At 39.3% G+C, this 11507-nt stretch overlaps 1 long non-coding RNA gene across 1 annotated transcript; it reads left to right on the forward strand.

Moving 5' to 3' along the window:
• Positions 1-5736: 5736 nt before the first annotated feature.
• LOC112579954 lies at positions 5737-7679 on the forward strand. Its single transcript, XR_003104301.3, has 3 exons — positions 5737-5819; positions 5965-6016; positions 6624-7679. It is a non-coding gene; the product is annotated as an uncharacterized LOC112579954 (long non-coding RNA).
• Positions 7680-11507: the final 3828 nt, after the last annotated feature.

Below are 11507 nucleotides of genomic sequence, written 5' to 3' on the forward strand. Positions count from 1 at the left end.
ATTCACCTCCTAACTCCAGAAATGGTTAAACCAAACTATGCATTTAATATAGATATCATTGTGACAGGGCTTAACTTACCTTGAAGTGGCAAGACACCTCTAGAGTCTTATTAAAACTGGCCTTAAATTTGCTAACTGGCAAAGTTTGGATTATATATGGGGTCTGGTTATCCTGAACACAAGAATATATTCTTGATGTTCTTAAGGCCATTCTAGTTAAAAAACGGCCTCTGCCAATAAAAAAATGTATAGCAGAAACCAACAACACATTGTAAAAAGCAATTACATCACAATAAGAAAAGGTCTGTGAAACCATCTTCCATATAGATACTTTCATTAAAAAATTCACATTATGCATCATATTAAATAAAGTTTGAATTCTGGGAATTATGTGGTTTTGAAAAAAATACTGATGGCAACAATAGTTTTAATTTACTGAATGATATATAAATATATTTATATATATTTAATATATATATTAAATTTCACAACCTGTAAGCTTGATTCTGGACTTCCCTGGTGGCTCAGACGGTAAAGCATCTGTCTACAATGCAGGAGACCTGGGTTCGATCCCTGGGTTGGGAAGATCCCCTGGAGAAGAAAACGGCAATCCACTCCAGTACTATTACCTGGAAAATCCCATGGACAGAGGAGCCTGGTAGGCTACAGTCCATGGGTCTGCAAAGAGTCGGACATGACTGAGCGACTTCACAAGCTCGATTCCACTATTATAGATGAGGCACGTGTGGGCTAAGCAGCCCCATCTGAAGTGACACAGCCAGTGAGTAGTGGAAGTGGAAGCACACCCAGGAGTGCTGACACTCTGGCATGGTTCTCACTTTGAAAGATCATTAGAGCTTATAGTAAGTGACACTATATTCTCTGTCTAGTCTGGAGTTGAAGAAACTAGAGGCATGCAAAGTTTTTACTTTGCTTTATGGTATATTATTATTTATGCACATATTTAAGTTCCATTATAACAAAGATAGTTCAAATCAACATGGGGGGTGGGGTGTGAACTGAAATCACTTTTTCCTTTAAAAGTCCCCATATATTACTCAGGTTTGACACACACCGTACTGGTCCCATCCAAGTTCAACATTTTATGATTATGTGATTTCGTTGGCTGTGGGTTTTGGTCTTATAGGAACCATTTCAAATTACTTCAATGGATGTTGTGCAATCCTGCTCTACTAGGAAAGAGTTATGCTCTTTATACACCGGAGACTGGGTTTATTAAACCCATCCACACCCTGTGGTGTGTTTTTATGCACACTCCCTTTGTCTTCTAAAGGAAGTTTCTGCATGTGGGAGACGGGTGTAAAGGAAAACAAAATCCTGGACTCTGTCTGTATGATGAATACAACTGAGACACAAAAACATCTGCTGGGTTAAAGATACCAGCTGTTGACTGTGCAGAGCAATCACATACAATGCCGTTGGTCAGGAAATTAAGAAAGCCCTGGTGTCAGTGGATCAAACTGTGAAGAATCTTGGAAAGACTAAATATTACTATACACACTGACATTTGACCAACACAAAGGGCTTAAATAAAATATACTTATTTTAAGACAATTTCCTTCTCATTCCCTCTATTTTCATCACTGATTTTAGCCAAGTAATTTTGAGTCACTCTCAGAAAGGAATGAGCTTATTGCTGTGTACAAACCCTGACCTGCAATGAAAGAGGGGTTTTATATTTTTAATTCACCAGTGTTTTGCTTCTCATCTCCAAAGAAGCTCTGCTGATATTTCACATCAGAAAACACTTTTGAAACTGATGTAGCTTTTTTAACGCACAGCTATTGATCATCCCTTCCTACTTTCTTTTCATCTATAGCCCTGAGAAGGAAATGGCAACCCACTCCAGTGTTCTTGCCTGGAGAATCCCATGGACGGAGACGCCTGGTAGGCTGCAGTCCATGGGGTCGCACAGAGTCGGACACGACTGAAGCAATGCAGCAACAGCAACAAAAGTCTAAATTTCAAAAAAACATATGCACCTATTTATTCTTAGGACTTATCAATAGTATTTTTGTAATGTTGTATTGGCAAAATACCGATATCCTTGAAGACTTGTCCTGTATTGTGGCATCATGGTAAGTCACATTTGATTGATGCTCAGAGTAGAACAAGTCTCATGTTCCTCAAAATATAGAAGATTTACATTTTATAAAATAAAGGAATGATTCTGAATTTGTTTTATTTGTTGTGTTAGCTGTAGTTAAGTACAAATAGCTATAGCAGAGGAAATTGTTATAATTGACCAACTTCACAGCACTTGAAGCTTCTTACAAGCTCTGGAAAGAGCAAAAATATAATAGATTACAGAAAGAATTCTCTAATTAATCAAAAGCAAAGAAAGACTTTTTTTCTGTGTCCAGAGTGTTTGGGTAGAGATACTAAACTCTGATGCCCAGTGCTTTTATCTGTTTGGAGGAACATTCATTAGTATAACACTCCTGGTTGCTGAGCCCACCCTTGCTTCTCCCAGAGAAGTAAAAGGGACTACCTGATTTATCAGGCATATGCTATTTGTGTGCTGCTTCTTGGTTCCATGGGGTTGATCTACTAAATTCTTGCAAATGGGGGCTCAATATCTTATTTCTCCTTCTCACTCCACCAGATTCTGAGAGAGGCAATGACCTGGGTAAGTTTTTTTGTCCTGTAAATTTCAAAATCTCCTTTGGTTAAGTTTTCTAAGACCAAAGCAGTCAAGTTGCCTCACCAACTGACCTCCTCCAGCTTAACATGTGTAAGAGAAGAGTGTGGGTCTTCATCAGCAGGCTCTTTTGGCTTATCTCACGGTTGGCACAGAAACTGAGTGGATGAGAAGGATGCTCTTTATCAGACCGCCTTCACTTCCATCTTGGCCTATTTGTTTCATTCATTGGGAACTTCATGAAGTAGAAGCCAGGGTATGTTATTTTTGGACAAAAACACTTATGAAGAGGCCCAGGGAAGGGTCAGGGCTTTGAGCTTAGGATTCTGGTAGGAGACTCTGTATGCCTTTAATGTGGACAGCCTTTGTGGCTGTTGTTTTTGTTCAGTTGCTAAGTTGTGTGTTTTGTGACCCCACAGACTGTAGCCCTCCAGGCTCCTCTGTCCATGGGGATTTCCTAGGCAAGAATACTGGAGAGCCTGCTGCTGCTGCTGCTAAGTCGCTGCAGTCATGTCCAACTCTGTGCGACCCCATAGACGGCAGCCCACCAGGCTCCCCCATCCCTGGGATTCTCCAGGCAAGAACACTGGAGTGGGTTGCCATTTCCTTCTCCAATGCATGGAAGTGAAAAGTGAAAGTGAAGTTGCTCAGTCATCTCCGACTCTTAGCGACCCCATGGACTGCAACCCACCAGGCTCCTCCGTCCATGGGATTTTCCAGGCAAGAGTACTGGAGTGGGGTGCCATCGCTTTCTCCGACTGGAGAGCCTACTTGGTATAAATAGTGGAGTGTGGCCGGGTTTGAGGTGGTTTTAGGATTTAAGCATAAGCCTTATAAGATTTTCCCCTGAAAGATCATTGCAGCTTACAGTTGTTCAATTTCTCAGTCATGTCTGACTCTTTGCGACTCCATGGGCTGCAGCACGCCAGGCTTCCCTTGTGGTAAGCTTATGGTTAAGTGACACTTTTTTAGAGGCAAATTTTGCCTTATTGTCTACAGAGGTGGTGGGGCTTAAGTGAAGAAGCAGGTGTTAGAGAAAGCTTAAGACTTTGCAAACATAGGTGGGTTTTAAGTGTTTCAGCACACAAAACATGAGCTGAGCAGACTGGGATAGCCTGCGAAAATATGCAAGGACCGTAGAAACCTTAACCAGGATTTAAACTTGGTTTTAAATGTTGTGTGTGAGACTATCCATGAAAAGGCATGGCTTATATAAAGAAAGTTTTCATGCACAGGCATTTGGGGGCGGAGCCACTGGTTATTGTGTTTATTGTGTTTTTCAGTCACATAGGCCGGACATTTTTCATGCCAGCTCTAGACAGGAATGTGCTGTTTGCTGCGAATTATTCTGACTTGCCTTTGGAGCCAACAGAGGGAACAGGGAAAGCCTAACCTGGGAACTCAGGAGACCTGTAGGGAAGAATCACTCCCCACTCTGTCTTCCTGCCTTGCTCTGGATTGTTACTTACCTAAGCTCTAACCACTTCGGGAGATTTTTCAAGACCCAAATATTGACTTCTCTCAAATAAGAAAAATACATTTCATTACTGGGCTTCCCTGATTGGTAAATAATCCACTTGGAATGCAGGAGACCCTGGTTCAATGGGTCGGGAAGATCCGCTGGAGAAAGGACAAGCTACCCACTCCAGTATTCTTGGGTTTCCCTAGTGGCTCAGCTGGTAAAGAATCTGCCCGCAATGTGGGAGACCTGGGTTCGATTTCTGGGTTGGGAAGATCCCCTGGAGTAAGGAAAGGCTGCCCACTCCAGTATTCTGGCCTGGAGATTTCCATGGACTGTATAGTCCACGTGGTTGCAAAGAGTGAGACTGAGCGACTTTTACTTTTGGGGGCTTCCCTCATGGCCCAGTTGGTAAAGAATCTACCTGCGATGCAGGAAACCCCGGTTCGATTCCTGGGTCAGGAAGATCCGCTGGAGAAGGGATAGGCTAAAAAGAAGAGGACCTTTTATCATAGGCTAAAAGGAAGAGGACCCTACATCATAATTTAGAGATTCAATCCATTTTAGAGCTTCCTAGCAGCAGAATCTCCACTGGAGCTCCTGTAGGACATGTATTAGTGGGGATTCGGAAGTAGAGTTTTATCTGCATTGTTTAATTTTCTTTTACCTAAAATGCCTTATATTCTGTCAATATGTGAAACCATCAACTATTTTCACACATTAAACAAAAATCAGAATTGGGTAAAGAAGTTGCATAATAAGATCAACAGCTTATAGCTTCCTGTATTTTTTTTTAAATATTATTTTTGGCCCTTTTATTAAGAAAGAGATCTACAATTACATTGCTGTTTTCAGAATCTTGATTTACAGTTTAGAGGGAGGTGTGCATTAACATTTGGAACTGAATTCTTTCTTTTGTGATGTGACTGAATTTATCCCATGCCTGCAAACAATAACTTAATTAAGTTCCCAAAGTGCCTTTGGGTGAAATAGGACAAGATTTAATGAATTTTGAGGCATTGCAGAACAACAAAAGAATTTTAGGGCATTGTTCCCCAGCTCCGAGGAGGGCCTGTTAGTGTATTCGGCTCTGAGGGGCCCTAACAATAGTGGTTCTCTTCCAGTCCAGAGTTTCCAGTCTTGAGTTTTGTTAGCAAGGACACCAAAGCCAAAAGGCAGTAATGACCTGTGCCATCTGGCTTGTCAACAACCAGCTCCAGTGAAGTGTGAAGGAATTCAGTCATTATTTATGTATCTTGGCTCCATGAGTCATTTTGATATATTTCCCCACTGTTAGTCAAGATCAAGATCTGCCTGTGTCTTCTTGAACATGTCATTTCTGTGAAGGGTTTAGCTTAAGATCATTTTGCAGTTCATTTGAGTAGAAGATTCTTTTCATATGAAACAAATTATGTCTTTTCTTTAATTTGGCGGGCTATTTAAAAATGAGCTACTTGAAACATTTCATTAAGTCCCACCATGGGTAAGTTAATGTCTGGATTTAAAATTGGAAATATTTAGAAGCAGGGATAGGCTAAAGTGGTTTATTTATTTTGTATTTTCTAAATTGTACTCAAGTTTTGGTATGATTGGGATTGATAATCACTTCCTTCTAGATATCTGAAAGCACTCGGAAAATTCACCTTTCTTCGGAAAATTACAGTCTCATTCTTGGACTGGAATGATTCTGATCAGAAGGTAGGAGATTTTTCTTAACACCAACACCCCCCCCCCTTTTTTTTCCCCAGAAATAGACTGATTCAAACACTATCCCCAGTTCCTCCTAGATTTCTTTTGCTGGGTACTTCTTTACTAAACTGCTTTTAAATTTTTTTTTTTTAAGGGGAAGACCCTCACTTCACATTTCTCTATGAAGAAATAGAGGAACAGAGAGGGTAAGCTACTTTCCCAATGTCACACAACTTTTAAGAAGCAGAAGTGAGATTTGAATTGAGGCTTCATGAGGTTCCAGAGTCTTTGATGTTATAATTTCCCAGACACAGCCTAGACCCTTTTGAAAGATTTTTATTCAGCAAGTTTGAATAACTTGCTGGGGATATGGTTTTTAAGCAAACAACCCAAATGAGATGATTTTCCCCATTAGGAAAGTTTGGGAAACCTACTCCAGTGAATAAATGTAAATGTATATATTGCAGAAAATTTTAACAATTTTGGTTTTGCTTAGAAATAAGATATACCTATGCAAACTTTATGTATGTTCTATTCTGGGTTCCAGATTCTTACACAACTCTTTCTTATGAATAAGTTGGGAATAGTTGCTTTCCATAACAGTTCAGGAAAATAACCTGAGGCTAATAAAAATGGCCTAATAGAAATTAGGCAGTAGGTCTGAAAAAACTGGCCATGGGCAGCTTTGTAAGAAATCACCAAAAAAGGAAGCAGCCAAGTTATAAGGATAGACATTTTCCCTTTGTTTAGAAGCTTCTGTGACTTGCTGGGTTGAGCCAAGAACAGGAAATCTGAGTCTCTGTTTTCTTCCAGGACTCTCTTTGGCCCACTGCATACACAGGAAGTGGCAAAAAGCTGTATGGTGGCTCGGGAGGAATTGAAAGTTCTTGGGCAAATCAGTCCGACCTGACTCTCTGCATCAGCAAGCCAGAATAATAATACTGGCTAAATTTATTTGAATCCCATCTGGATTTACTTACTGGCAAGTGTAAAGTGTTTCCAAAATACCAAATAGTATATAGGGCATCCAAGCAGCTTCAGTTTCAGTGGCCCCAACCTTCCCCTTCTTCCGCTTCAGTGTACACTGCTTACTGGGATGGGATATACTGTAGTAAACCCCCAAATCCCTGGACTCCCACACCCGTGCCTGATGGTGTTCTTAGGTGCTCGTGCAGTTCCTGCTGGCCAAGACCTGCCTTTGGGCCACCTATTCTCTGTTTACTTCCAACAACTACTTTGATGATCCTAAAGAAAATTTTGTTTTCAGCTTTTTGGATACCTGAATAAAAACATACAGACACTCTGAAAATTAAAAAAAAAATAATTGCTACTGAAACATATTAACTTTCCCAGTACACAATTTTGGGAACTCTTACCCCCTACCCACAAGGCCTATCACACCTTGCTAATTCGCATACTCAAGGCTCCTCTGTCCATGGAATTCTCCAGGCAAGAATACTGGAGTGGGGGGGGGGGTTGCCATTCCCTTCTCCGGGGGATCTTCCTGACCCAGGGATTGAACCCAGGTCTCCTGTGCTGCAGGCAGATTCTTTACTTTCTGAGCCACTGGAGAAGCCCTGAGAAATAGGTGTGCCTCTCCTGTTTTAATTTTGGTCCACATTACAAATCATGTAATTAATCTCAGAGCCCTCTTTGTACTGACTGCTAGGAGAGTCAGATCTATGTGTGTGGCTTACATGAGGACTTGACACACATTTATTTGACATATATACTTCAATCCCAGCTTCATCTTTTATTTCCTACTTTGCATTTCCTTCTTCTCATTCAATTACTATTAACACTGTGTTTTAATGTGTTTTCAAGTTGCCTTAAACACTTGCATGCATAACAAGAATGATTGAAGAAGACTTTATTTAAAAATTTTCTTGGCAAATCCTTGCATACATCCTCCAGAATTCTGGATGCATAAAAATATAAAAGACTATCTCTAGTTTTCTTAGAATGTGTATTTTTTTTCATGATATAACACAGAAATCTTTATTTCTCTCCTCTGAGTATGCACTATATTTGAGAAAAACAATTTCATGCATCTGTAAGAAATTTCCTCAGATTTGGTCTTCTTGAGACATCTAAAACCTTTTACATGGAATTTCTCATGTTAAGGGATTCGAAACACACTTGATTTCTCTTCTCAGGGAGCACTTGTCTAAATCAGAAGAGCAAAGGTAAAGAAACACTGAATTTTAAAAAGAGCAAGTGAATACAGGTTGAGGGAAATTCTACTTTATGAAGTCCCTCCATTTCATTGCCTCATTCTCAGAGCCTATTCACTACTTGGAAAAATTCATAACCTGGCAAAATAAAAGCATTCATTCTCCTCCAGGCTGTAAGCCAAATCAAACCATTCTTTTTAATTACAGGTGAATAATAACACCCTTAAATTTCTTACAAATAACGTCAGCCTCCTTTTGCTTTTTGACTGATGGAAGGTGATGAATGAAGACCTTTTAATTCGGTACAGCTGGATGTCTTTTGTTGCACTTCCTCTCAAAGGTTGCTGTGCAGATCTGGCCTATTTTGTCAGATGTGCTAAAAACAGCCTGCCTGACTGGAGGTGGAAACAGCCTTCGAACAGGAGACATTTGCGTGATTGAATGCCCTGTCGGGGCAGCAGCTGCGGCAGTCAACAGGCGAGGTGGGAGACAGGCCATTTGTTTGAGCCCATGTGCTTGTGTGAGCACGTGTTTTTCAGTCTGATGGTTCTCCCAGGACTAGAGAAGGCCTCCTCTAGTCAACCTTTGGAGCTGGTATGAAAGTGACTTTAGTACTGTTGCCAGTTTTGAGGCTGCCCTGTAAAATGGAGAGCTGACTGCTTGGACCTCCAGTCTTTGTTCCTGTATGGATTTCAGAATACCCAGTAAACCAAGCCTTCCTTGAGCAATTTAAAAGATCTGTGAGCTGCAGAACTTGGTGACATCTGGACAAGGAGTTGACTTGCTGCAGGTTGCAGTTTATCCAAACTCTTCCAAGAATGAACTCAAAATCCATGTCCTGGGGAAGATGGGAAAGGTGCAGTGACCACCCTTCACCATTACCCTTTGCTCACTGTAGCTTTAATTGAAATGAGTGATCTGTGACAGAGTGCATCTGGACCTTATCTCATTAGTGTTGATCTGTGTCTCTAGAGGCACAAGTTCAATTGTTGGTAATAGATAGCTCAGCAGAGACTCAGTTTACTAGGGATATAGCCTTCACACACAGGAGCCAAGTCACAGGACCAATAGAATGGATTCCCAAGCTAGAACAAAGTCTTGAACTGGCTAAATTCTTTCTTTTGTGCTAGACTACATATAGGGTATTTCTTAACTACCTTATGAGATAGGCATTATATTTCCATTTTATAGTTAAAAAATGGTAATATAAAGCTTAGAAGAGAGCTGAAAGGACAAACATTCTGAATTTAGAGCCAGATCTAATTTGAAATTCTGTGCCCTTTTCTCAACTTTACTTCATTATCATTTTTAATCAGTGTGTCTAATAAAGCTGATGGTAATAATTTGAAAAAGAAAAGCACACACTGTACTTGAATAAATGTGTAATAATTTTTTTTTTGCCAAAATGTTTAAATTATTAGGGTTTATTTAAAAGGCAAGCATAATTTGCTAGATTTGTGTGTCTACTCTTCCTAAGCAAAGATAAGCCTTAAAACATTTACTTGGATGATATTTTCACACCAAGAGAGAAAGAGAAAAAAGAAGACAGTTGGTATTGGAGAATTTCTTGTTTGGAACTCTGGCTTCTCTCCAGTTGCCTTTAAATTCCTTACGTGGATCCACACAACATAAATTTAAATCACTCAGCAAACTCAGTGATTGATCATCAGCTAATAAATACCTTGTATGAGCTTAGGGAGTTTAACACTTTAAGTTCGAATATAAATGTTATGTTTGGAGGAACTTTGAATATGGTAAAAGAATGTCCTTAATTAGCTGAAAATGTAAGTAATCAAAGTGAGCTATATATGTTTAAACCTCATTGCCATAGCCTTATAGATATTTTGCAATAGATAATTAGTTGTGTGTGGGGAGTGTTCTGAACAGTGTAAGATTTTCAGTAGCATCTTTGGCCTCTATCCACTAGTTGTCAGCAGCACTCCGCTTACAGTTGTGAAAATAAAAAATATCTCTAGATATTGCTAAATGTCTCCGGGGAGTCAAAATTGTCTTTGAAGGAGTACGGCTGCTTTAAAAGATGTATGACCATATAAAACAAAAATTTAATGTATTTTGTATATATAGCTCTACCTGTATGTGTATAGATGGATGGATATAGGTACAGATATTTGCATATATATCCAAAAAAGCACAGAGAATATGGGGTGTTGAATTGGATTCAAGGCTCCTGTATATTTTATATGAAGCAGTTCAATATTGACTCCACATAGTTTGCAATAACTTAAAGATATGCAGCATAATTCTTTAAAAAATTTCAAGGAGATATACTAAACAGGAATAAAAATGGAATACTAACAATTGATTAACTGAAAATAGGGCAGGAAAGAAGAAATGGATAAGGAAAAGCAACAAGAACAACAACAAAATCATTTGAGGGGAAAAAATGGATACAAAGTGGCATACTTAGGTCAAACTATATCAATAGTTACATTAAATGTAAATGGACTATGTTTTACAATTAAAAAGGAAACATTATTGATCTGTATAAAGCAGCAAGACACAACTATATGCTGTGCCTAAAAAGATATATTTTAATTAGAAAGGCACAAAGAGTTTAAAATTATAAAGGATGAAAAATTATATATCATAGATATACTATTCATAATAGAGCTGAATTGCTATACAACAAGGTTGAATACATCAGAAAGAATTTCAATGTGTATATGTTTAAAAACAGTTTTGATAAAAATGAAGCAACTACTGATAAAAAGAGAGATATAGGCAAAATCACAAACATACTTGGAACTTGTATCACATTTATCCCAGTAGTTATATAAAGCAAGTGATTCATGTTGATGTGTGGCAGAACCAATACAATATTGTAAACCAATTAGCCTCCAATCAAAATAAATACATTTAAATTAAAAAAAAGTAAAATACAGCTTCAAAAAAAAATTAAGCAAAAATAATCAGAGGAAGAAAAGAAATAATGTAATTAATACTATTTTATTAGCAGTGTTCTCCAGAGAAACAGAACCAATAGAATATATATGTCCATTACATATAGCATAGTATAGTATAGTGAAATTTGCTCAGTTGTGTCCAACTCTGTGACCCCATGGGCTGGTTTAGCCTGCCAGGCTCGTCTGTCCATGGAATTTTCCAGGCAAGAATACTGGAGTGGGTAGCCATTCCCTTCTCCATGATATCTTCCCAACCCAGGGACTGAACCCAGGTCTCCCGCATTGCAGGTGGATTGTTTACCATCTGAGCCACCAGGGAAGCACATATGTTTTATATTCAGTTCAATTCAGTTCAGTTGCTCAGTCATATCCGACTCTCTGACCCCATGGACTGCAGCATAGCAAGCTTCCCTGTCCATCACCAACTCCCAGAACTTACACAAACTCATGTCCATTGAGTTGGTGGTGCCATCCAACCGTCTCATCCTCTGTCATCCCCTTCTCCTCCTGCCTTCAATCTTTCTCAGAAAGAGGGTCTTTTCCAATGAGTCAGTTCTTCATATCAGGTGGCCAAAGTATTGGAGTTTCAGTGTCAGCAT

The sequence above is a fragment of the Bubalus bubalis genome, chromosome 17 (genome assembly GCF_019923935.1).
Source record: "Bubalus bubalis isolate 160015118507 breed Murrah chromosome 17, NDDB_SH_1, whole genome shotgun sequence".
NCBI classification, from domain to species: domain Eukaryota; kingdom Metazoa; phylum Chordata; class Mammalia; order Artiodactyla; family Bovidae; genus Bubalus; species Bubalus bubalis.